Genomic DNA, 27,028 nt, shown 5'->3' on the forward strand with positions numbered 1-27,028 from the left:
ACCCCAATGACGACATCTGCCGGCAGAGTTAGGTCACTTCCTCATATCCAGTACAGTAGGTCAGGCAGTTGTCATTTTGAGACAATTATTAGTGTCAGAGTCACCAGATCCTCGGGGTCTGCGCACGTTCCCAACACGTCCACCACTGAACAGCTCCAAGACTCTGATAGATAAATCACAGAGGCTAAGAGAGTTCAAGAGGGGAAGAGGGGATTAGGAAGGGGACAGCTGGGAAGGAAACCTGTGGGAAGCAAAAGATTAAACAACACAACATCAGATTCAAAACCAACATTTAGATTCATAAAGACTCTCTGTTGGACCTATGGTTCAATGATACTTGGAACATAAAATAATACTCTATTGAGTTCCAGAATTCTATGACACTCGGAACATGAAATAACACTCTATTGAGTCTAGAGTTCAGTGATACTCGGAACATGAAATAACACTCTGTTGAATCTAGAGTTCAGTGATACTCAGAACATGAAATAACACTCTGTTGAGTCTAGAGTTCAGTGATATCGGAACATGAAATAACACTCTGTTGAGTCTTGAGTTCAGTGATACTTGGAACATGAAATAACACTCTGTTGAGTCTATAGTTCAGTGATACTCGGAACATGAAATAACACCTAAAACTAAGAAAACATGAATGGTCTAGAACTAGACTCTAATTAGACCTTACTAAATCTAGATACCTGGAAAGGAATCAAAAATGGTTAGTACAATGTTTCATATAGAATTTTCATGAATTGAAAACATACTGTTCTAGGGATACTAGAACCTTCCTGAATAATGTCCCAAAACAAACACAGCCTCATTACATGAGGATAAGACTCTCCAAACATTCCTTGGAAAACAATAGGAATTGTACTTGAGACTCTACATGCACATAGAATACAATATCCAGAATTCTAGCACAATAGAACTTTAGAATACCAGAACATAGATTGCGCACATCGCGGATTTCCACAAGAGTTCTGTAAATGTCATGAAATAGTTGCGCACAATGAATAACATGAATTAAGCATAGGAAACAAATCGTGCGTTTTACCAATTTGAAGGCAGCTTTGTAAATGCCAGAAAATTGTTGCACGCAATGAATATCTTGATTTATACACAAGTAAAGAAGAATTCTTGCCGATTCAAATGCAACCTGGAAAATGTCAAAGAATGGTTGCGCACAATGAATACCAAGGGTTAGTCACGAAAAGCGAATCGCGCGTCTTGCCAATTCGAATGCAACCTGGAAAATGTCAAAGAATGGTTGCGCACTATGAATACCAAGGGTTAAACACGAAAAGCGAATCGTGCGTCTTACCGATTCGAATGCAACCTTGTAAATGTCAGAGAATGGTTGCATACAATGAATATCGTGAATTGTACATGAGTAAAGAATCGCACATCTTGCCGATTCGAAAGCAACCTTATGAATAACAGAAAATGGTTGTGCACAATGAATACCAAGGGTTAAACACGAAAAGCGAATCGCACGTCTTGCCGATTCAAAGGCCACCATGTAAATGTCAAAAAATGGTAGCGCACAATGAATATCAAGGGTTAAAACACGAGGAATAGAATTGCGCGTCTTTCCGATTCGAATGCGACCATGAAACTGCCAAGGAATGGTAGCGCACAATGTATATCATGAATTAGTACACAAGAAAAGAATTGCGCATTTATCCGATTCCAATGTAAGCATGTGAATGCCCAATAAACATCAAGCGCACTCTCACACACACAAGAATCAAAAGATTTAGCGCGAAGAATTAAGCCCCAAGAATTTGAGCGTCATTGATATGGAATCGGGGGCCCGGCCAGACCTCCGTCTTACCGCCCTAATCAAGAATCACCCAGCCGAGTGAAAGGGCGAGGCCTGGAAAATCAAAGTAGGCCACCGGAACAGGAGCTCAGGAATTTGCTGCTGCTCTGCACCGGGACCTCTGAATAGTGAGCACGTGGAGCTGGGCTGGCTCCCTTTTATAGAGTCTTGGCCCAGCCCACATCCACACCCAGGCATGCTGCAGAGAAAGCTTCTAGAAGGCCCTGGAAGGGGACCACACCCTGACACACTCTGAAAGCTTGCAGCAATACATTTCAAATGAACAGTATTTATAAGCACCTTAAAATAAGTTTTCAGTATTGAACTCTGCAATGCAAAAGGTTAAACAACAGCATGTCAACATAATGCATGAATTACGTCATCTCATACGTGCTGGGTTTTTGCATTTCAGTCGCCCGTAGAGCGCGCACTGCCCTTATGTTGACAATTAGTATGGAAAAGGTATGGAATCAGCATCATTGACAAATATATATATTGCGCGAACTATCAGTAAGTGCTGCCTTCATGTTTAGTAGTCTAATTGTGCATGTGAGTAGTAAAGCTGGGTAACAGAAGAATTGGTGGTAATGGAAATGATAACCTATTATAAGCATTCTGTGTGCGACGACCATGGAGTATATGTGCAACAAATATGTTTCACATGTAAACTAGGTTGGACTATCAAACACTGACAGTCACAGATAAATATGCTTGTATAGTACATCAGAGGATTCATCGAATGTGAACCAAGAGTACTGTCATTGGATGCAAAGCCATATCATGTACTTCTAATGTAATATATTGTATCTGTCATCATATGGAGATATGTGTGACTTCTATTTGAACATATTGATTATGTGTACACTGACAAAATAATCTACAGTCCAAATTTTTCCCACATAGTTACCCTGGCATGAGGCGAGGAAGACAACCTCCAGTGTACCCCTTACTAGTAGACCTGGACACCATGGAGGAAAGACACATAATACAGATCTATTACCTAAATATAAAATCATGGATCTCTGTGATCAGTTGGAGCGAGATCTGATGCCTGCCATTTGCAATCCCAATAACATGCCTCCCATCGTTCAAGTCATGTAAGTGATACACTTCCTGGCAACTAGGTCTTTTCAGAATACAGTGGCCCTAACTGCAGGGATGTCTCAGCCCATGTTCAGTCTGGTTTTGAAGGCTGTACTGTCTACATTGTTAAAACACCTGGACAGCTAGATCAGGTTTCCCCAAAGTGTGAAATTGGCCTATGTGAAGGTAGAGTTTTATTCTTTGGGACACATTCACATGTGGTTGGAGCCATAGATCACACCCACGTAGCCTTGGTTCCCCCCCTTTGCTCATGAACAGGTACACAGGAACAGGAAAAACTACCACTCAATCATCGTCCAAGTGGTGTGTTTAACAGACCAGTACATTTCACAAGTCTGTGCAAAGTATCCTGGATCAGTCCATGATTATTTCATCATGTGAAACAGCAATATCCCACTGCTGATGACACAACTCCACACAGAGAGGGCCTGGCTGGTTGGTGAGTCACATTTCACATGTGTGTTTGCAAAGTGCTATCACAAATGTGCATGTCTAAGATATATGTTTGTGTTGTTGTAACTATTCCTTACAGGGGACTCTGGATACCCAAACCATCCTTGGTTGTTGACACCAGTGAGGTACCCAACCACGCCAGGGGGAGTCTGCTACAATGAGGCCAACGGAAGGACAAGGTGTGTCGTGGAGTTGAATTTTGGGCTCCTGAAGGCAAGATTTTGCTACCTGGACATATCTGCAGGAGCCCTCCTCTACTCACCCAACAAGGTATGTCATATATTTGTTGCCTCCTGCATGATCCACAACCTTTCCCTGAGATTTCAGATTCAATTCATAACAGCTGAGGGGGAGCGAGCAGAACCTGTGGGTGGAAATGCAGATTTGCCAAGTGATGATGAGTCTGATGAAGATGAAGCTCGAAACTTCAGGGCAGATCTAATCTATCAGTACTTCAACTGACTGAAGGTATGTGATGTCTCTTTAATATTGAGTGTTCGTGTTTTAAGCTATAAATGATGGCTGGCACGCAACTCCTATTTCCCATCATCTGTGAGGTCTTAGTTGGCTCCAATGCCAATGAGTCAGGTATGCATGCAGATTGTAAGTTAGTACTGTGTACAGTACATTGTGGTATACGGTGTCCTGAGATATTACTGCACATTCAAAGCCACACTTGTCCAAATGACTTGTCAGAATTGATGTTTGTTTACAAATATGTCCTATCCCTTATGTCATTTAATCGCAGATTTTCTGAGTTTCTGTTTGTCTCTTCATCATTAGCAAGTCACAGACAGTGTCAGAGGCAGATGGGAATTGCAGGCAGACATGGGAAGTGAACATGGATGAAACCAGGTACAGATTGGCATGAATTTGTGGAGTATTACTAATATGGCCAGACTGTCAGGAGGCTGGGGTGGAAGTGTGTCTTGCCACCAAGGAGACCTGTTTGGTACTGGAGGTGGCCAAATGGTGTCATGTGTGTGTCCATATGTGTCTGACAGATGCGCACATGTTGCACCATAGCCTATACCATCACAATGGTTTCTGTTGTATGTGAGCTACCTTGAACATAGCTATCAGTCTGTTCCTACTTTGCAGACCAATGTGCATGTATCTGTAGACTGACATAGGTGAGTGGCAAGCCTACAGGTATGGCACCATGATAAGTGAAAAATCCAAGGACTGGGGACATTAGTACTGATCTTTGTCTTTATCATGGGGAATGATTATTAGTGAGCTAAGGTATGGGTATGTGATAAGGCTTTACCTGGTGATACAAAGGACCAATATGTTTGGCTCCAGGCTTGTAGGAAGAGTGACATGCCTAAATTATGTATCCTGTGGGTTGGCAGTGTATAACAACTAAGCTGAAAATCTGATGTCACTAGCAGTACTACTCTATCTGATGTTAGCAAATCTAGAAATAAATGTGTGGAGATGTCCAATACAGCTTATTTTGCTATGTTACAGTCCCAAATGTAATAAGTCTTCTGGTGATATAGTACATGTGTTATGTCCATAACAAAGGTTGTACATTACAGAGGGACATATTGATAATAGAGTTGTCCTACATGACAATAGTACATGGTTGATAGATGACACTTACACAGAACATGTGTTTAAGGTGCATTTATTGGGGAGTACAAAACAATATATGTGAATTTAAACAGAAATAACAGAAACCGAACAGTCAATGGTTCAATCATGGTGGCTGAAATCATCAGGTTATCCACTACACCATTTGGAAACACAAGTCCAGTTTACTTGTAACATAGGAAAATGGATTTAGGTTTCAGAACAGTCAACAGGGTGTATCTGTTGCACACAAAGGGAAACAATCAGAAGAGGTTCACTTCCGGGTAGTGGGTTTGGCCTTGGCATCTGCTCCTCCTGGATGTGTGGGTGGATGCCCACATTTGCCGGGGGGGGGAAGGGAGTTTCCTGTTTCGCTTCACTAATGACCGAGCTGAAATACTCATGCACTGACAAAAATCCCTGGAATGCGCTTCTTAGTCTGAAGAACTTATTTATTTATTATTTCACTGTGCAAGGTTTGTAAAAGGGGATTAGAATGCTGTAATAACACGTTTAAAAATGGTCACAGCAATAAAATGATAACATGTGCAAATGATTCACCACTGCAATATACACAGCAAATATGCATTTATATTATAATGCAAAGTAAATAATTAATTAAAAAATATGCATCACCACTGCAGAGGTTTATTTATTCAAAAAATGCTGATTGCTTTAGGCCAGCTTTGAAAATAACACGTCAGGACTTGGCCACAATCCAAGGTGCCACTTCAAAACAAGACTGTTCCCTGCCGTCTTAGTACATTCTTATCAGCCTAAGCCTTTGGTGGGAAAGAACACAAAAAATAAAAACATGAGCACATTGTACAACATGGAAAGCTACTTGCAGCTTTTAACGTGGCGGTGGCTGAAGCTAAAATAAAGTCAATAGGCAAAATGAAGATAATGGTCACTAATGTGACGGTGTGCTGCTAGGGTAAGTGCGACATGGAGTCAGTGGACAAAACTCACATATCATTACAGTTCCTCTGCTACAGAGGATGGGGTGTCTGAGGCATGTCCTTCTCCTGGCAGGGCCTCAATTCCACTAGCAGCCGTAGGTGTGGAAGAAACAGACGATTCATTACTTGTGGAAGGGGCCTGATGTTGTTGGACAGACCTACTCAGGGTAGGGTTAATATCCCTTAGCACCCCAGCAATGGAAGCCAATATGGCATTTTCTGCCTGGCACTGCTGCATGACATCTTGGTGTTCGTCTCTCAGCAGCTGTTGGATTTCCCTCATCGTGGTGATTACTTGACCCATCATGTCTTTGGAATTTTGGGAGGCTCCCAAGACTTGGGAGATGGTTTCCTGGTCATTATGGTCTCTTTGAGCCCTCATCCTCTGGGCCAGACCAACCTTGCCACACACCCTACCCCCATGTCCCTGTGCCCCTGGCACAGTGTGCCCACTCCCACTGGTGGCAGGACCATCATTGTCAGGGGTGACAAGAAGAGACTCAGTTACCTATACTTGGGGCCACACGATGTTAGAAACAATCCTTGGGACACAGGTTTAGGGATGAATGGCTGCCTGTGATGTAGATGCCACAGGGCTGGGAGGAGTGGATATGGGCAGGATGGGACTGACAGTTGTTGACTGACCAGGTGTCCCTGATGGCCAGCTTTGTTGTCAGTGTCCAAACATCCAGGGGGGTTCTCCTCACTGGGGCCTTCATCCAGAGGGGTAATGGCAGTCTCTGGTATCCTATCCATGGTTACAATGGCAAGGTTACCTGTGGGACAAGTGGAACACAGCATTTCTGTAAGTGATATAACAAGTGATGTTCAGTTTGAGTATTAGTGAAGTTGTGTGAGATGCACACAGTGCCTTAACATGATCCCCAGAAATGTCACTGACAGCTGCTGGCAAATCTCCCTTAGTACAACATGAGACTCTGAAATTTCCTTTCCATACACCATGCTCAAAGATGTTAAACTTTTTTGGTAGTTATCAGACTGTGGGTACCCCCTTATGTTGTCTGACTATTGACATGGGTGTTAACCTTTATTGCCTAGTAAAGTGTCTGGCATGATCCATGGCACAAAAAGCTGCACAATGCACAATAGTGTCAGAGTAGGGACACAGGCCCTCATTATGACTTTGGCGGTGTACTGACCGCCACTGTTAAAGTGGCGGTAATACCTCCAACAGCCTGGCGGTAATTACTGCCAAATTATGACCATGGCGGTGATACCTCCCATAAACAGCCAATGTACCACACCAACCGCCAGGGTGTTAGCACCACTGACCACGGCGGTAGTCACCTACAGCCAGGCGGGAGTCAAGGTACTGCCACCATATTATTTCATAGTAAACCACCATGATTTCTGGGGCGGTATCAATGCCATCAAAAGCCTAGCGGAAACACAGTACAGAAAATGAAAGCCTCCCATCAGGGACACAGAGGATTCCGCGGTCGCCATGGAACCAGAACTTCAAGTCTTCCAGATGCTCTACCACGCCATGATGGTCCTGGAGCACCAACGCCACCGACGACGGTGAGTACAGCCGCCTAGCACACAAGGGAGGGAGGGAAGAAAAGGAGAGTGACCCAAACACGCACAACACATAGCATACACACACCATATACACAACCTGCTGCAGAGTAAAACAACTGTCACAGGACCCACGTGCAAATAATGCTAGGACTACAAGTCAGAAGAACAAGTACTGTAATTTACTGCCAATAGCCACCATAATGAATCATGAGATCAAAATGTTGATGGCAATGTACAGATTGAGCCACTGGCCAGTCCAAAGTACCGAAGGCCACATGGCCACAGGGCATAGTCCAAGCCCCAACTTGACTCTTGACAATATCTGGACTCCACTGTTCAGGGGCATCATGTTGGAAATGGGCACCTCAGTTAGGGGGCACCTCAGCTTGTGTTGGTTTCATGCCCAATGGTTCTGGAGGGGGCTCCTTGCCCAACAGTCTCCGGAGGGGAGTGAAAGGCCACAGACTCTGGAGTGAGTAAGATGCCCACTGGTTCGGGAGCAGGCTCCTTTCCCAACGGTCTCTGGAGGGGAGTGAAAGGCCACTGTCTCTGGGGTGGGTAACATGCCCACTGGTTCTGGAGGGGGCTCTTTGCCCAACAGCCTCTGGAGGGGAGTGAAAGGCCACAGTCTCTGGAGGGTGGGCTACATGTCCTCAGCTGGTGGAGGGGTCTCTTTGGGTTCCTCTACTGGTGGAGAGGGATCCTTGCCCTCTGCTGGTGGGGGCGGGGGCTCCTTACCCTCATCTGGTGGAGGGGTCTCTTTGGGTTCCACTGCTGATGGAGGGGTCTCCTTACCCTCAGCTGGTGGAGGGGTCTCTTTGGGTTCCTCTGCTGGTGGAGGGGCCTCTTTGGGTTCCTCTGCTGGTGGAGGGACCTCTTTAGGTTCCTCTGCTGGTGGAGGGGGCTCCTTGCTCTCTGCTGGTGGAGGGGGCTCCTTACCCTCAGCTGGTGGAAGGGTCTATTTGGGTTCCTCTGCTGGTGGAGGGGGCTCTTTGGGTTCCTCTGCTGGTGGAGGGGGCTCCTTGGCTTTCTTTGGTGGTGGAGGGGTATCCTTGGCTTTCTGTGGTGGTGGAGGGGGATCCTTGTGTTCCCTCTTGTGATGGGCCCCCTTCGCCTTTGTCATGTGACTTGTGTCCTTGCCTCCAGGTCTAGGAGGGGCCTCCACTGACCCCGTCCTCAGTCCCTTACGTTTTGCCACCCTAGTCCTCCCTTTCTGCGGCAGAGGTGTGGACTTATTAGGAGTGGCTGCCGTCACACTCGGGGTCCCCTCAGTGCCAGCTGCAGATTTTTTGGTGGGAGCAGTGGCAGACTGTTTGGCTGAGATGCTGGGCTGGGTCATTGGGGCCCTGCACTTATGGGAAGGATGGGAGGGAGGGAGAGGAAAGAGGTCAAGATGGTCAAGGAAATGCTTCTTAGGGATGTTGCGGCAGGATGTGGAGGAGGGATGGGAGTGGAGGTAGAGGGAGTGGTTGTAGGGGGTATACGTTTGCTGGACTTGGGTGCAGGTGCATGGACAGTGTGCATGTGTGAGGTGGATGGCTATTGGGTGTCTGAGTGTGAACGTTTGTGTCTCTTAGGAGGGAGATGTGGATGGATGTTGTGGAGGTGTCTGCAAGTGAGGTGGGTGTGCTGCATGATGTGGTGATGGTGGTGGTGTCTTTTGATGCAGTGCATGCAGGTGTGAGTGCGGATGTGACTGTGGGGGAGTAGAAGGAAGAGCAGGGGAGACAGTGGAGGCAGTGGATGTTGTTGTGTATTCAACTGTCTGTTTGTGTGAGTGCTCGTGGCTTGAAGTTTGCTGCCTGTCCTTGTCTGTGCCACTCTTGTGTGATGTTGTGTGTGCATGCTTGTCTGTATGTGTGCATGGGATGGGTTGGGGTTGAGGAAACTGGGACTGGAAAGTGGTAGTTGGAGAGGGGACGGTAGGACCAGGAACACTGACTACCATCAGAGAGGAGGCCAGAGCCTGAAATGATCTCTGTAGGGCTGCCAACCCACCGTGGATGCCATCCAGGTATGCACTGCATTGCTGCATCTGGGATGCCAGCCCCTGGATGGCATTCACTGTGGTTGACTGTCGTACAGGGATAGATCTCAAGAGGTCAAAAGCCTCCAAACTGAGGGCAGCATGGCTCACTGGGGCGGGGTCTGAAGTGCCTGGGGCAAAGGAGATGCCCACGCTCCTGGATGAGCGGGCTCGGCCAACTTGGTGGGGGGCTACCTGGATGGCGGTGCTGGTACAGGGGGTAGCAGCTGTACCTGTTGCTGAGGTGGTTCTAAAGGTGTCCTCCACCACCAGGGAGCTCCCATCGGAGGAGTATTCAGAGTCAGTGTTGTCACCTCCTGTCCCTACCGTGGTGCTCGCCTCGCCCTCCGTCCCACTTGTCTCGTCAGCGTCAGTAGATTCTGCCTCCTGGATCCCATGGGCTGCAGCTCCCTCACTCGCTGGTGCCCCTGCTCCTCTGCCAGATGATGCTAATGCATCCATGGACAGGATGACAGAAGAAAATAGGGGGAGGGAGAGAAAGGCGACACTGGGTCAATTACAGCACCAACACCACAGATGGCATACAATTTACCATCACACACAGGGACCAAGATTGAGCATCATGCTCCACAATGGCATTCCATTGGCTAGGTTCCACAGCAAGATGAGAGCCAACCACTGCCATCTGCACCCCTCCTGGGACCTACTAAGCCCTGTCTGACATGGAACGCCACCTAGTTAGCTAACAAGATTTTGCTATTCTCTCATTTTCCCTGAGCTGGGCCACATACCAATGTATGAGCTGGCATTAAGGGGCACCTACTTACTGAAACTCTCAATCAGCATCCTATGCCAGGCAACAAAGATGGGTGTTACACATGCTGTACTCACCCCCTTCTAGCTGTTGTGCTGCCCTCAAGCACCCATCCACCTCTGGGTAGGCCACCACCAGTATGCAGGACATCAGGGGGGTCAGCTTCCGACGGGCACCCCTCCCTCATTGGGAGGCCATCCCCAGCTGGGCCTCCGCTGTCTTCCGGGCCCAGTGTCTCAGGTCCTCCCACCGCTTCCTGCAGTGGATGCTCTGCCTGCAATAGACTCCCAGGGTCTGCATGTCCTTGGCGATGGCATGCCACAATCCTTTCTTCTGATGGGCGTGGATCTGCAGAGGAAACACAGACAGGAGGACACCATTAACCATACAATCCAGACTGTCACACATATGGCCCACAAAAAACATTTCCCCTCAAATGGCAAACACATCACCGGGAGCCCTGCATGTACACTCCCACCAGCCATACCCCCACCCAAATGACACACTGCCAGCACATACACATCTCCATGCAACCTTGTCTCATGCATTGTCCCCATGGTGTACTCACCAGTTGGTCTGGAGGACCATACAGCTGTTCATACAGGGGTAGGACCCCATCCACCAGGCGCTCCAACTGCTCTGAAGTGAAGGCAGGGGCCCTTTCCCCTGTCACGGGGGCCATGGCAGGTTCCAGACTCAGGTCATAGCAGCACACGCAGTGGAGATGTTGCCCTGTGGAAAGTCAGGAATCAAGTGAGGTTTTAGTCAGAAAATGGCAGTCACGTCCATGTCGGTGCATACAGTCACCGCTGCTGGTGATCCTCACTGGATACTGTACTCTATAGAGCCCCATTTTAGCTAATAAGGATTAGCACGGCGGTGCAAGACCACCTTCCGCCATGACGCCCAACACCGGCGGAGTTACATCTCTTCCACCTGTCCCTACATATAGGACAGGCGGTCACCATTTTATGGTGCAGGTTAACATTCTTAAATTGAAAACTGCGCCATTGCTGTCAATTGTACATACATTGCCATTTACATAGTCAAGTTACATACATGGTCAATGTTCACTGAAGTGTTTTTTCCATTGTACAGTTTGTCACTCCCTCCTCACTCTTGTGTCCCTTAGGTACCCACCACTGTGGAGGAATACGGGGAGGTGGAGGAGGCGAGCCCCCGTGTACAGACCTCTTGTGGACTTGGCTACACTGGAGGACAGGCACATCATGCTCACCTATAGATGGACAGGGCCACATTCACACAGCTGTGTGCACAATTGGAGCTTGATCTGATATCTGATATCCTTCAACCCACTGGCATCCCCCCTCTTGTGCAGGTCCTATCAGTGTTCCATTTCCTGGCAACTGGCTCTTTCCAAGTGACAGTGGGCTTGGCTGCAGGAATGTCATTGCCAATGTTCTCAAGAGTGCTGGCAAGGGTTTTGGCTTCCCTGCTCAAACACATGTGCAGCTACATAACTTTGCCCAAGTCGATGATTCGGCCAATGTGAAGGCTGCTTTCTAGTCAATGGGACATATTCCAAATGTAATTGGGCCATTGATGGAACACATATAGCATTTGTCTCCCCCCCGGCCAATGAATAGGTGTTCAGGAATCGGAAGAGTTTCCACTCACTCAATGGGCAAATGGTGTGCCTGGCTGACTAGTATATCTCCCACATCACTGCCAGGAATCCTCGGTCTGTGCATAATGCATTCGTCTTGAGGAATAGCAGCATCCTACATGTGTTGGCACAGCTACAGAGGCACAGGGTGTGGCTAATAGGTGAGCCTGAGTCCCCACCCAATCCATTTCAGTGTCTGGCTTCAGGAGTAATAACCCATACCATTGTGCAAGGCTAATGTTTGCCCATCACTTCTTGCAGGTGACTCTAGCTACCCAAACCTATCATGGCTCTTGACCCCTGTAAGGAATGCCAGGACAGTGACTGAAAATAGGTATAATGATGCTCATGGGCGAACCAGGAGAATAATCGAGATGACCTTTGGTTTCCTGAAGACCAGGTTCAGATGCCTCCATCTGACAGGTGGATCCCTCTGCTACTCCCCTGAGAAGGCCTGGCCATCAGAAGACATGTGCCCTATCTGCAGGAGGAGGAGGGTGAAAATGCTCCTGTGGTAGCAGTGGACCCTGAGGACAGTGAGGATGAGGAGGCAGAGGATGAGGATGTGGACAACAGGACATCAGTCATATGGCAGTACTTCCAATGACACACAGGTAAGACAGTGTAACTGACCATCCCTCTGATTATTTATTTTTCTCTGTGGCTGTAGCATGATTGCAGTCACTTCCTTAGCATCCCAACTAACGGTCACCAATGCCTTACCATTTTGCAGATGTTGGTGTGGTTACAACTGTGTACTGATGTGGTGACTACAAACTGCTACAGGCCATTTTTTGAATGGAGTCACACGTTTCAGGACAATTGCACAAGATGAAACAGTTAACATTATTGCACATTTTTGTCACTTAAAGCACTATCACTCAAGTTGTGTTCAAGGGTGTTTATTGAAGTGAAAAAAATAAAAGGAATAGTGCAATGGAATGGGGTGATGGTAGAGATAAGTCCAGGATATTGGTTCAGTCTCTTTGTAGCACAGGTCCAGTGTCCAAGGGGCCATATGAAGGGGAGCAATGGCAGTTCAAAGTGGACAAGGTGACAGAGTGAAACACAAGGGGGACATTCAGGAGGGTCTCATTTCCTGGTAGTGGTCTTGGTCTTGGCAAGTGTCTCTGGTGTCTGTCTGGGTCTCAGGGAACGTTTGCGGGGTGGTTCACCTTCTGCACAGGGAGGGGTGCTGGTGGCCTGTAGGTCCTGTGGCAGGGCCTCCTGTCCACTAGCTGCAGCAGATGCGGAGGCCTGTTCAGTTGACTGGCTAGTGTGGTAGGGGCCTGCTAGTGTGCTGTGTAGTCCCTCATTATGTTGACCATACCACTCAGTACCACTGCGATAGAGACTATGGGTGTTGAGGGCCTACTATTCTTTTCTTATCTCCTGGTGGTGTTCCTTCTGCAGCCACTGGTTCTCCTGCATGATGTCTATCACCTGACCCATTTTGTCCTGGGATTGTTGGTAAGCCCCCAGGACACTGGTGAGTGCCTCCTGAGCAGTCGGTTCCCTAGGCCTGTCTTCCCCCAGCACACAGCTGTCCTCCCTGTGTCCCTGTCCCCCTGTGCCTGTGTCCCCTGAACAGTGTGCCCACTGACCCCAGGGCTCTGATTGTCTTGGCTGTGAGGTACGGACTGGAGTCCCTGTACAGGTGGGCACACTGCTGATTGACGTGTCCTGGGGGCAGAGGTGTGGGGACGTTGGGTGGCTGCTGTGGTGTTGATACTGATGGGGAGGCTCTGTGATGGACTGGGTGTGGGCTGGGATATCCGACTGACCAGTGTTCCCTGATGGGCCAGGGAGTTCATCCAGATCCAGTAGTCCAGAGTTGCTGTCATCACTGGGGGCATCTTCTCGTGGGACACTGGGTAGCCGTGGAACCTCCTCGCCGCCGGGATTGGCTGGGGGACCTGTGGGGATGTAAGTGGTGTATTATGCTACATGTCTGTGACATATTCTATATCCCTATCTTCTCCTTTATCATTGCTGTTGCCCTGCCACCTTTGTTTGTGTATGGTGATGAATTGTGGGATTGTTAGTTCTCCATGCTATGCATGCATTGGAGGTGGGTGTACATGCAGGGCTGGGAGGGATGTTCATGCAGTGGGTATGGTGTGCGGGGCTTGGCATTCAGGTTAGTATATTGTGGTGGTGCACTGTGGGGGAGAATGGAGTGGAGTGATGGGTGTCAGGGTGAGGGGCGGTGGTGACATGCAGGTATGTGGGGGGGATAGGTAGTAAATATTGACACACCAGTGTCCAGTCCTCAGGCAACTCCAGTGAGTCCCTCAGGATGCAGTATTGCCAAGACTTGCTCCTCCCATGTTGTCAGCTGTGGGGGAGGCGGTGCGGATCCACCGCCAGTCCTCTGGATGGTGAGCTGGTGCCTTGCTGCCATGGAACGTACCTCCCCTGTAGGTCGTTCCACCTCTTCCTTATGTCATCCCTTGTTCGTGGATGCTGTCCCACTGCGTTCACCCGGTCCACGATTCTCCGCCATAGCTCAATCTTCCTTGAAATGGAGATTTGCTGTACCTGTGCTCCAAACAGCTGTGGCCCTACCCTGACTGTTTCCTCCACCATAACCCGCAACTCCTCATCAGTGAAACAGGGGTACCTTTGTGGGGACATGGGTGATGTGTGGTGTGTGTAATATGGTGGGGTGTGTGATGATGAATGGGTGTTTGTGGTGTGTGTGGAGTTGTGTCTATGATTTGCTTGGCTATCTCTTGCCTATTTTTCGTGTTCGGAAAGGGTTGTGGGTAATGTGAGTGCGTGTTTTATAGTGCTGTGGGTGGGTGGGTGTGGTGTGTGTATCAGTGTCAAGTGTGTGTTTTTAGTATTGGCCATTGTTGTGTTGTTATATATTTGGGTGGCCATTCTGACCGTGCCGGTGTATACTGCCAATGGTTTACCGCCTTTGAATGTCCACTGTGGTGATTCGTGGGTCAGAATGTGGAACACATTGTCTTGTTGGTGTAATGGTATGGGTGTTCGTACTGACAGTTTAACACTAACTTTTGGTCTGGCGGATATGTGTTTGTGGCAGTATTCTTTCGGTTTAGTATGTGTGTGTCATAATATCCGCGACCGAATGTTGGCAGCTGTCACCGTGGAAGTAAGTGGGATTTACAGCCAGAGTCACAATGGGGGCCACAATATGGTAGTAAGCAATTGAAATTGACCTCTAAGTGGATGTACTGCATGTGCATCCACTTTGACATCTATATTTCCCAACGCCCCTGAGGTGAGTCAATTCCATTCTTAGCATTGTTTTTCTAAGGGCAGTTTGATGGGGCACTCAGCTGTGTTTTGCTTGTAACGATAGTGGGAGTGGGCCATTGCATTGCTGTCATTATCATATACTGTTCCACAGAGGAACATTCTTGATGGGTTACATTAGTCATTATTTTCACATGCATGACATCTCACATTTGGTGCATTGTGTCAGGTTTTCATATGGTGGAATATTGCCTTCAAGGAGTTGTAGTTCTACCAGTTCCCAGTATACACATGCCATTCCCAAGGTGAATTTAGTGGACATGTGGAATGCCAGGGAGGGATTTTGGGGCATTTGGACAGAGGGGTGGTGGGTGGTTTGTTTATTGAGGGGGGGTAAGGTGGTGAAGGAGCATGCAGGACAAAACAATTGGGTGACGGATGTTGTGGGGACTTACCCAACTCCACTCCCCAGGTATTCCTGTCAGGCCCATTAGAAGCAGGATGTTCAAGACCTTCTCCTCCCAAGATGTGAAAGTAGGTGGAGGAAGTGGTGGTCCACAGCCAGTCTCGAGGGCCACCAGCAGGTGCCTGGATGCCATGGAACATTCCTTCCCCCTGAGGTTGTTCCACCTCTTCCTGATGTCCTCCCTTTTGCATGGTCAACTGTTCTTTGCCACAGCTCCATTTTCCTGGCTATTGATGTTTGCTGCACCTGTGCTCCAAACAAGTGTGGTTTTACCCTGACAATTTCGTCCACCATGACCCTCAACTCATCATCAGTGAAACATGGGTGTTTTTGTAGGGACATGGTAATAGTGCAAAAAATGGTGCGGTAGTGTTAAAAAAGTGGAAAATTGTACCAGAAGTAAGTAATGAGGTGTAGGTGCTGTGATGTGAGTGGGTGACTGTTGTGTGTGAAAATTAATTGTGTGTTGTGTATGCTGTGCAGGTGTGTGATGCATGAATGTTGAAATGTGTCTAGGTAGCAACATTTGTTAAAGTAAATCTGTGATGGTTATTTCTCCTCTGTGGCTGAGTGTGGCGTTCTGGTTGTGTAGGGGTGTGTTATATAGTGGGGTGTGTAGGTGTGTCAAGTGTGTGGATTTGTGTCAGGTGTGTGGCATTCAAACTATCCAATGTGTTGTTGTCTTCAGTGTGATGTGAGTTGAGACTGCCGCGGGTCACAGCGCCAACGGTTTTCTGCCGTGGAAGAACCACTGTTGTGATTTATGGATCGTAATATTATGGGAGGATTTTTGTCAGGGTGGCAGTGCTGATGGTGGGACCGCCTCTTTTCTGTCTTCCAGTGTCCTGGAGGTTACTGATATTTGTCTGTTTTTTGGCAGGCTTCACAGTGTAACTCTTAATACCGCAGTCAGATTACCACCAACATGGCGGTGTTTTGGCAGCCGCCACTCCAGCGTTGTTCCCAAAAGACCACCAGACTTGTAATGACCCACTATGTCTTTTGTCCGAAAGGGAAGAAATGAAAGAACATCGGACTCAAAACTAAGACTTGAAGAAGCAAAAAAAACAAAGTGTATATGGCCTGGTCATCGAAACAATTAGTGCTCCATCCACTTAGAGCAGATAATCCCTGAAAGAACATTTAAAGAATAAGATGCTAGAAATGATACCACAAACACCATTCCCATCTTATCACATGAATGATAAGGCCTTCTGTTCAAGGGATGGCTCCATAGTGACCTGCTTACTGTGAAATAACTACACAACATTAAGAAATGGATTTTCATTGAAGTCCTTGCAGTCAAGTGCCTATTTACATTGAGACTACCGTTGCCATATAGACACCTACGACATAGAGGCATGACAAATCTTACTCCATGCACACCTATGTCCTCACAAAAAGGAAACAGAAGTTTGACAAATCATAATTGCAACATTTGCTGATTCCTCTGGTACCACAAGATGTATCTTCTTCTTCATTTTTGGCACAAGAAAGATCATCCGCTGCATGCCACCTCTCAGTTTGAAGTCTCCTTTTTGATCCAGGACTTCTTTTCATAGACCATCACATCATTTCTGTGCTCTAAGGCACTTGCCTTAGGTAGAGTTTGCTTGAAAGTGATAGTTTTCTAGTTTTTTAGTGGGAGCTTTGCTGTTTAGCGTGTCTTCCAACATTACTATCTATAACTAGTAGATGACATAGGGGGTCATTACGACCCTGGCGGCCGGGGGTATGTTGGCGGTAACACCGCCAACAGGCTGGCGGTGTTCCGCCAGCAATTATGACCGTGGCGGAAAAGCCACGGCCATACCGCCGGCCCCTCCACTTTGCCGCCAGGATTCCGCCTGGCGGTCATAATCCCCAGGGCAGCGGTGCATGCGATGTTGATGTGACATTTCTGCTGGGTCAGCGGACGGTAACACTGTTACCGTCCGCTGGCCCAGCGGAAATGTCATAATAGGGAGACAGAAATACCGCCGGCAATGGCGGTATTCTGTCTCCCGCGGCCTCGGCGGTCTTTTGAAAAGACCGCCGAGGTCGTAATGAACCCCATAGCTATTTTTTATGACTTTTTAGCCATAGAAACAATGCATTTTAACATGCTGATTTGAACACCTCAGGCCAAGACATCAACAGTATTTGAAAGGCTGAAGGATCATAAACTAGCATAACCATTTGTAGCTTTGCTTTCTCATTCCATTTTACCTGCTGTGGAGATGATAGTCACTCTTGGCATCTCAGGGGTATCATATTTATGTAGTCAGAAAGTGTGTAGCCTGCTTTAGCAAGATATTCTGTTTTCTATATTTGAGTCCTGTTGAACCTTGCCCTCTCTACAGGGTCATCCTAAATTTTTGTCTTCCTATGCTGAAGCCATGTATGTTGGCTTTAAGGACTCTGTGCTCTCTTCTGTTTTTCCCTGCGAATCAGGTGTTCTCCCCTCAAACATGGTAGAATTGACTAGCATCTGATTGGATCATTTAATTTACTTATAGGTCCCTAGTAAATGGTACTACATGTACCCAGGCCCTGAAAATAATTGCTATGAGTAGCTGCAGCACTCATTGTGCCAGCCACTACAGTAGCGCTACAAAGCTTGTCTCAGGCCAGCCACTGCAGCCTGTACTGTGTTTAAAACTGCCATTTCAACCCAGCAAAATTAACCTTTTGCCAGGCCTATTCCGTTTTTTTAATACTTATAAGTCCTCCCTAATGTAGACCCTTAAAGGCTCGTAGGTCAGGGTACATGGTATTTAAAAAGCAGGACATGTATACTTAAGTTTTACATGTCCTCACAGTGAAAAACTCCCCAAATCGTTTTTCACGGTTGTAAGGCTATATCTCCCAGAGAATAACACTTGGTTACCTTGTTACACTTCATATAGTGTTGACTTCAACTTAGGAATAGATAGAGAAATGCTTCTTCCACTCAAATTAATTGTAATTTGAAATAACCCTCTTTAATTGTAAAGTTGGATTTTAAGTTACTATCCTGAAAATGCCACTTTTAGAAAGTTGGCATTTTTATGTCTAAATCAACTGTGCTTTTGTGCCAGCTCCTGGGTCACTTGGCTATGAATGACTCTCCTGTTGTGGGTTGAGTAGTTTTTCCAGGCATGGAGAAAAATAGGCCTAGGTGTGAGGGGAATGGGTCTTTATGACAGGATGGCTAAGGAGGAGCTGGACCCTGCCTAATTATACTTTCAAGGGCCCTACCTGCATGACACACAAAGCATCCTGACACCAGGCCTGCCCTTGCCTATGTCACCCTAGACAGTTTAGAACCACGGGAAGGCAAAGAACTGACCAAAACCACTTTTGAGTGAAGGTTAGGTCATTTCCCCACACAAAGGCTGGACCCAGGTGTGTACATCGTACCTTCAGAACCTCTAATCAGCATACTCCTGGACCTGTAGAAGATTCAGAAAGAGGACTGGCCTTCTGTCTGAAGAAGAATGACTAGACCTGCTTTCCTTGAACCCAGGACACACCAGAAATAACTCCAAGGGTCAGTTGGCCAGACTCCTGTTTGAGTTACAGGGACACAAGCTTCTAGAAGCCTTCTTTGCAGCTGCTCAGCTGACCTACACCAATTGGACCTGCCTGAGCCCTGATGCTGGCCAATCTTGTGGTGAGTCCTATGCCCCAAGAGGTTACTACCCCCATCAGCCCCCAGGCAACCTCCAGGGCATCCAAGTGTACTCCTCCTGAATGTAAGGTGACAAGACAGATGTTTTGGGCTCCTCGCAACCACAAAGTGGCCTGTTCATGCCAAGAAATGTCTGTCCGCGATCACCGTCAGTGTGGAGCTCCTGCAGGAACTGCACTTTGTGCCAAAAGAAAAAATCTATGACAGCTACTAACAGGTACCTGCACTTCACTCCAAAAGGGGGGACTTGCGTCAACTGCCAACATGAAGATCCATCAACAACCAGCTCTTTTTGTCAAAACAGTAATTATCCCCCAGCTTGGCGAGTAGATAGGTGGTTGGCAATGATGGATCAAAACATATGAAACATTTATCACAATATGCATATGTACAATGAGGATATTGCAGTAGGATAACTGTGATGGAGTGGACATCTATAGATATTCTTGTGAGGAGAGATATTATCTAAGGGCAATTGTAAGTGGGTAACCACTGAGATTTAGCACAACTCACTGGAAAGTAAGTTCCATTGCAGTGGTCCCAGTTAATAGCAGCGTAATTTAGATGTCACACAAAGAGGTTGTGATGAAAACAGGAGGTTTTGGAGTGAAGATCAGAGATTGTGAGTTGAGTGTAAAGAATCATGTGCTTGAATAGGTAGTTTGGTGGTTTGGTTTACGGCTTTGAAGATCAAGAATAGATGTTTGAAGGTACTTCTGTTTTTTCAGGTGACAGCTAATTGCTTTGATGAAGTTAATGTAGTGCAAGAGTAAGGTTGGGAAGATTGAGAGACTGCTGGTAGCAAATTTTAGAACATTGTCAAGTAGTGTAAAACTAAAGGTGGAATCCAACTAATACACATTTGAAATAGCCCAACTTGCTGAGGAGTAACAAGCCAATGAGTGTATTGGCATTGTGGATAATAATGTTTGTCCAGCTTTTACATTTTTAATTGTTGGAATTTAGCATCTGAGGCTGTATTGATTTTCAGCTTTTTCATGTTCATTTTGGATCCAATGTTTACACAAAGGTTTCTAGCAGATGATGTTGTGGACTGAGTGTTTACAGGAAGTGAACAGGAAATGAGAGAGAGAAGCGAGAGCAGAAAAATAGGTTATTTTGGATGAATTCAACACGAGTAAGCAAATGACCATCCAGTGCCGGAAGGCTGTGAGACAGTGAAAGGTTTATTTTTGTAGATGAGGGGTAAATGAAGGGAACTGACCCCTTACATGCTGTCATCGACCTGTGGCTGACGGGCACACTCCCTCCCCAGTGCATCTGTCGGCCATTGGTCGACACTCCAGAGGGCTCCAAAGGATCCTCAGGTGCTTATACAGGAGGATTCATTTTTAAAACAAAGGGTGGGGTGACATGGAATTGTTTCTATGTCAGCTGCCACACCCCCACCCATCTGTGACATCACCAAACGTAAGATTTCCCAACAGGCACTGAGGAGCAAGGAGGTAAGTGCTCTCTCCTGCTCTTCATGGGAAAAATGCCTCAAACAACCAACATTCCCATGTTTCAGGGAGGCCTTCTTGGAACAACAAGTCCTTCCTGAAACAGTTTCCTGGGTGTGGCTCATGGCTGTGCTGAGATCCACTGACAGGAAACCAATTAGCCACCAGGGACTATTATTTAGGGGGGGGGGGGGGGGGGCAGCACTCTTGGTGAATAGGCCAAACTTCCTTGAGGGACACACATGATTTTTTTTCTGTGTTTTTACTCCCAGGGGGTTGGGGTTCAAACCCTCTCCCACTGGAAAATAAAGAAAAATTATTTTTAAAAAAGGAACTAAATTGTTTTAGGGTTTGGTCCTCATGGTGAATGGACTGACCCCCGTTTAGGGGCATATATAACATTGTTAAAAAAGTGTTGCGATCACACCCCCAGGCAAAAGTGAAATAAAATAAAATAATAACGAGAAAAACAAAGCATTTCCAGGATCGCTGGACATTCTCAACTAAATATAAATCCTTTTTTAAAATGAATGCTACCCTGTCATTTTAAATCGTGCAGTTACATTTCTATGTTCATGCAGGAAGCTGCTTCTCTACACTATTCTCAGACACCCTTTAGTGTGTCTCACGGTTTATCTTCTGATTCCTCTCCTGAGCCACTCTCGATTAGGAAGGTCTGAACGCATTCCACTATAAAACTGCATCATAAAGGAGGTTGTAATTAAATCTTCATGTCCAATCCAACCTTCCCTTTCAGCAGACATGCAGCCCGATTGTTGCCAGCAATGTAGATAGCAGAGCATGGTCCAATCGGACTGTGTGGCCCACATCGTACTGGATCAAAAAACACAGGGAGTAGAATCTGTGAGTGACTGAGTAGAATGTATTTTCCAAGTCATCTTTATGCTGGACTCTCCAGACATATTTTGGGCATGCTGACTACTCCTGAGCTCCCTACACCCAAAATCCCTCCATCCCGAAAATGCTCCTGAGGCATGTCTTTAGTGTCAGGAAACTGACTCGTAGTCAGGGATCTCAGGCTGCAAATTGATCTGGAGTTTTAGGATTCAACTCTAGGGTCTGCCAGAGGTAGAAACTATCCCTTCAAGCAGCCACATTGCCTCTGGTGCTAGACAACATCAAAGCAAAAAAGTGGCCCCTCAGAAGACACCTCGAGTGGATTAAAACGACCAAGGGCAGAAAACCTCCAAGGGGGCAGGCAGGGCTCCAGGTGACTGCAAAGAGGACTTCAAGGAAGACTGGATCCAACTGGAGACTCAGGAAGAAGACAGGAACAGGCCAGAAGTAAAAGCAAATTAGAAAATAGCAAGGCACACTACGAATGGGAAAGCACAAAGCTCTGCGATGCAGTGAGTGAAGGAAACCCTTCTCCTTAAACCCTGAAAACAGGAAATACAAGTGTCACCATTTTGGACTGGGGAAACTTCATTAAGGATAAGTGGGTGGAGGCCATGTAGGAACAGGCATAATGTGTAACCCAAAGTTACTTTGCTAGGAATTCTAAGAACAAGAAGGCACACCACTATGGGGGCACTTGGCCTTAGCACACCTCAAGAAGAAGGCCAAGAAAGGGGATGACTACACCAGTGGGCTGGTCTCCGCAAGGTAGGTACAGAAGTGCTGTGCGATGGTCCGTCAGTGTCTCTCCTGCAGAGAGCGACCTATGCATCCTGCTTTCCAAACAGAACTCTGACTGCAGAATTGTCAGGATGCTGGTGGGAGAGCCACCACTGCTTGTCACCATGTTAAAGGCACCCCACTAATGATTTACCTCTTTGCAGGCCAGAAGATATCTGAAATTACTGGTCTGAGAAAGCTCTCTTGATGATCACAAGGGATGTAGAGTGTGGAGACCGTCTGTTCACAAGAGTTCAGCATTAACACTATTCTGAGAATTTTACCAGCATTGTGTTCCACCAGCTTCCTGATATAGACGTGGAAGCTCCGTGAGTATGGCCACCTCACTGGTTTATGAGGCCAGAATTGAAGTGTGGTATCAGAAACCACTTAGATTGTAGTTTTTCCATGGCAAATGTATTTTCAGAAGTAGGTCAATTTCTGCCTCCTTCATATGATTTAGTGGCACTAATCTCATAGGATCTTCAGCAAGTCAGTCAGTCATTGGGAAAATTTATTGACTAGTGATACATATCCCTACTGTTCCTAACCATGTATATCAATCCTTTGATCAGAAGGAATGCTCTATGATCTGGGGTAACCCCTTTCCCTAAACCATCAACCCATAACTAAAAGAACAAGATGAATATTAAAACTCTTTGCACCTCTATCAACCTTTGTTCTCTTTTCTACACAAGATAAATGTTTCCCACCTTTGCACCTGAATTATCGCCAGCTCCTAATCCTCACCTCCTATATGGCCCTATGACCAGCCTGGCATATCAGATATTCCATGGTCCATTTTACTCTCAACACCATTCAGCATTAGGATTATAGGCTGACCAAATCAATGCCCACCTCGTGTGATTCCTCTACTTCAGCCTCTCAGAAATGTGACACATGTGCAAGATGTCAGTTTTGGCCTTTTTAGTTTTGGCAGTGGGCAGCTATTTAATCATTGTCAGGTATCTGCCTTTCTACTTTCCTTCTCATTCCTTCTGGTCTTCCCCATCTTCTATCATTTGAAGGATAGATTTAGACTTAATCAGGATGAGGACTGCAGTCTTTCTACCTTCCCACCTAAAAAGTAGTTGGAAAGTGTATCCCCATTGACAGGACTTATTCTTCTTGCAAAGAAATTCATTGACATGTTTAATCTTTACTCTTCATTGGTGTTGCTGCTAGATCCTGATTTAGTTGGACATTTGGTAAAAGCTAATATAATCCTTTGTACATGCTACAACTATGATTTTCTACTTTGCTCTGAAAAAAGTGAGATATTTGGGGAAGAGGATATTCCACAGCCCCCGGGCCAGCACCTTGTGCACTCATTTCCCTGGCCTATCACTTGTCCAGTCCAGCATCTGGCATATATAGATGTGGATGTCCTGGCCCTCAGCATCTCCCCTGTTTCGCTAAGAGTACCTCCCTTCTTCTCCATTGAATGTATATTGCTCCTCAGGTGGAGGTGTTTCTTGGTGGTATTATTGACTCTTCTTTCCAAATCTTCCATGTAGTCATTCAAGTATCCCAACCTCACTCCGGAGCTTGTGGAGACAGTATTTCATATCTTCCCAGATGTTACTTACATTGGTCTTGATTTTTTTCAGGAACGTCTGGAGATAGTTTTGTATGATTAGTGGATATAACCATGTTCTCCTCAGTGGATGGTCATGATGGACGTGCTCTGTGTTCCTCTTTGTCTTTGTTGGACCTTGTAGTAGTCAATATTTCCTTGAAATGGCTTCCTTTTGTCCTTGTTTCCTAACAGTCACACTGGAGCCTCCTCTTCACTGTTGTTTCTTCCTTGTGTAAACTCAAGGAGTCTTATCCCAGCACAGGATACCATTTAGCACCCGGATGGCCGCTAATCTTCAGTTGTCTTTATTTTGCTAGAGTGGCCTTAGGCCCTCTTGACGTGTTGGGGAATTTTGCTTGAAGTGATAACTCCAGGTGAAATATACCAGTTGTCTGAAAAAACTGGACCCTATAATCCCAGTCCTGGGGACACTATGGGGGTCATTACGACCTCAGCGGTCTTTTTGCAAGAAGAAGTGGTCGCGGTCTTCCGTGCCGCGTATTATGACCGCTGGCAGCCTGCCGTCCTTTTTCGTACAGAAAGCCGCCAGCAGCCATACTGGCGGACGGCAGGAAAGTGGAGGTTGCTCAACCTCCACCGCCACGTCAACAGAACACCGCCCACTGAATCACGTCCCATGATTCGGTGTGGCGGTGTTCTGGTGACGGTGTTCTGGTGGCGGAGCTGCCCCCATGGATCCTGTCCCCTCCCGGAGGATCAACGGACAAGGTAAGTTGATCGTCGGTAAGGGAAGGGGTGTTGTGTGCATGCATGGGGGTGTGCGTGTGGGAGTGTAGAGGGGGTGAGTGTAGGAGGCTGGCCTGGCCTGTAGTGGGTACCAAGGGGTACTTACACCTTGCACCAGGTCCAGGTATCCCTTATTAGTGTAGAGGGGTGTCTAGCAGCTTAGGCTGATAGAAAAGGTAGCTTAGCAGAGCAGCTTAGGCTGAACTAGGAGACGAGTGAAGCTCCTACAGTACCACTAGTGTTACATGCACAATATCATAAGAAAACACAATACACAGATATACTAAAAATAAAGGTACTTTATTTTTATGACAATATGCCAAAGTATCTCAGTGAGTACCCTCAGTATGAGGATAGCAAATATACACAAGATATATGTACACAATACCAAAATATGCAGTAATAGCAATAGAAAACAGTGCAAACAATGTATAGTCACAATAGGATGCAATGGGGGCACATAGGGATAGGGGCAAGACAAACCATATACTCTAGAAGTGGAATGCGAACCACGAATGGACCCCAAACCTATGTGACCTTGTAGAGGGTCGCTGGGACTGTAAGAAAACAGTGAGGGTTAGCAAAATATCCCCCCCCCCCAGACCCTGAAAAGTGGGTGCAAAGTGCACCTAAGTTCCCCAAAGAGCACAGAAGTCGTGATAGGGGAATTCTGCAAGGAAGACCAACACCAGCAATGCAACAACGATGGATTTCCTGATGAGAGTACCTGTGGAACAAGGGGACCAAGTCCAAGAGTCACGATCAAGTCGGGAGTGGGCAGATGCCCAGGAAATGCCAGCTGTGGGTGCAAAGAAGCTGCCACTGGATAGTAGAAGCTGTGGATTCTGCAAGAACAACAAGGGCTAGAAACTTCCCCTTTGGAGGATGGATGTCACACGTCGTGAAGAGTTGTGCAGAGGTGTTTCCGTGCAGAAAGACTGCAAACAAGCCTTGCTAGCTGCATGGGTCGTGGTTAGGGTTTTTGGATGCTGCTGTGGCCCAGGAGGAACCAGGATGTCACCAATTGCGTGAGGGGACAGAAGGGGAGCCCAGCAAGACAAGGAGCCCTCTTAGAAACAAGCAGCACCCACAGAAGTGCCAGAACAGGCACTACAAAGTGGAGTGAACCGGAGCTCACCCGAAGTCACAAAAGAGGGTCCCACGACGCCGGAGGACAACTCAGGAGGTCGTGCACTGCTGGTTAGAGTGCCGGGGACCCAGGCTTGGCTGTGCACAAAGGAAATCCTGGAAGAGTGCACAGGAGCCGACACAGCTGTAAAACACGCGGTTCCCAGCAATGCAGTCTAGCGTGGGGAGGCAAGGACTTACCTCCACCAAACTTGGACTGAAGAGTCACTGGACTGTGGGAGTCACTTGGACAGAGTTGCTGAGTTCAAGGGACCTCGCTCGTTGTGCTGAGAGGAGACCCAGAGGACCGATGATGCAGTTCTTTGGTGCCTGCGGTTGCAGGGGGAAGATTCCATCGACCCACAGGAGATTTCTTTGGAGCTTCTAGTGCAGAGAGGAGGCAGACTACCCCCACAGCATGCACCACCAGGAAAACAGTCGCGAAGGCGGCAGGATCAGCGTTACAAGGTCGCAGTAGTCGTCTTTGCTACTTTGTTGCAGTTTTGCAGGCTTGCAGCGCGGTCAGCAGTCGATTCCTTGGCAGAAGGTGAAGAGAGAGATGCAGAGGAACTCTGATGAGCTCTTTCATTCGTTATCTAAGGAATTCCCCAAAGCAGAGACCCTAAATAGCCAGAAAAGGAGGTTTGGCTACTTAGGAGAGAGGATAGGCTAGCAACACCTGAAGGAGCCTATCAGAAGGAGACTCTGACGTCACCTGCTGGCACTGGCCACTCAGAGCAGTCCAGTGTGCCAGCAGCACCTCTGTTTCCAAGATGGCAGAGGTCTGGAGCACACTGGAGGAGCTCTGGGCACCTCCCAGGGGAGGTGCAGGTCAGGGAGTGGTCACTCCCCTTTCCTTTGTCCAGTTTCGCGCCAGAGCAGGGCTGAGGGATCTAAGAACCGGTGCAGACTGGCTTATGCAGAGATGGGCACCATCTGTGCCCATCAAAGCATTTCCAGAGGCTGGGGGAGGCTACTCCTCCCCAGCCCTGACACCTTTTTCCAAAGGGAGAGGGTGTAACACCCTCTCTCTGAGGAAGTCCTTTGTTCTGCCTTCCTGGGCCAGGCCTGGCTGGGCCCCAGGAGGGCAGAAACCTGTCTGAGGGGTTGGCAGCAGCAGCAGCTGCAGTGAAACCCCGGGAAAGGCAGTTTGGCAGTACCCGGGTCTGTGCTAGAGACCCGTGGGATCATGGGATTGTCTCACCAATGCCAAGATGGCATTGGGGGGGCAATTCCAT

The sequence above is a fragment of the Pleurodeles waltl genome, chromosome 6, assembly GCF_031143425.1.
Source record: "Pleurodeles waltl isolate 20211129_DDA chromosome 6, aPleWal1.hap1.20221129, whole genome shotgun sequence".
Classification (NCBI taxonomy): Eukaryota; Metazoa; Chordata; class Amphibia; order Caudata; family Salamandridae; genus Pleurodeles; species Pleurodeles waltl.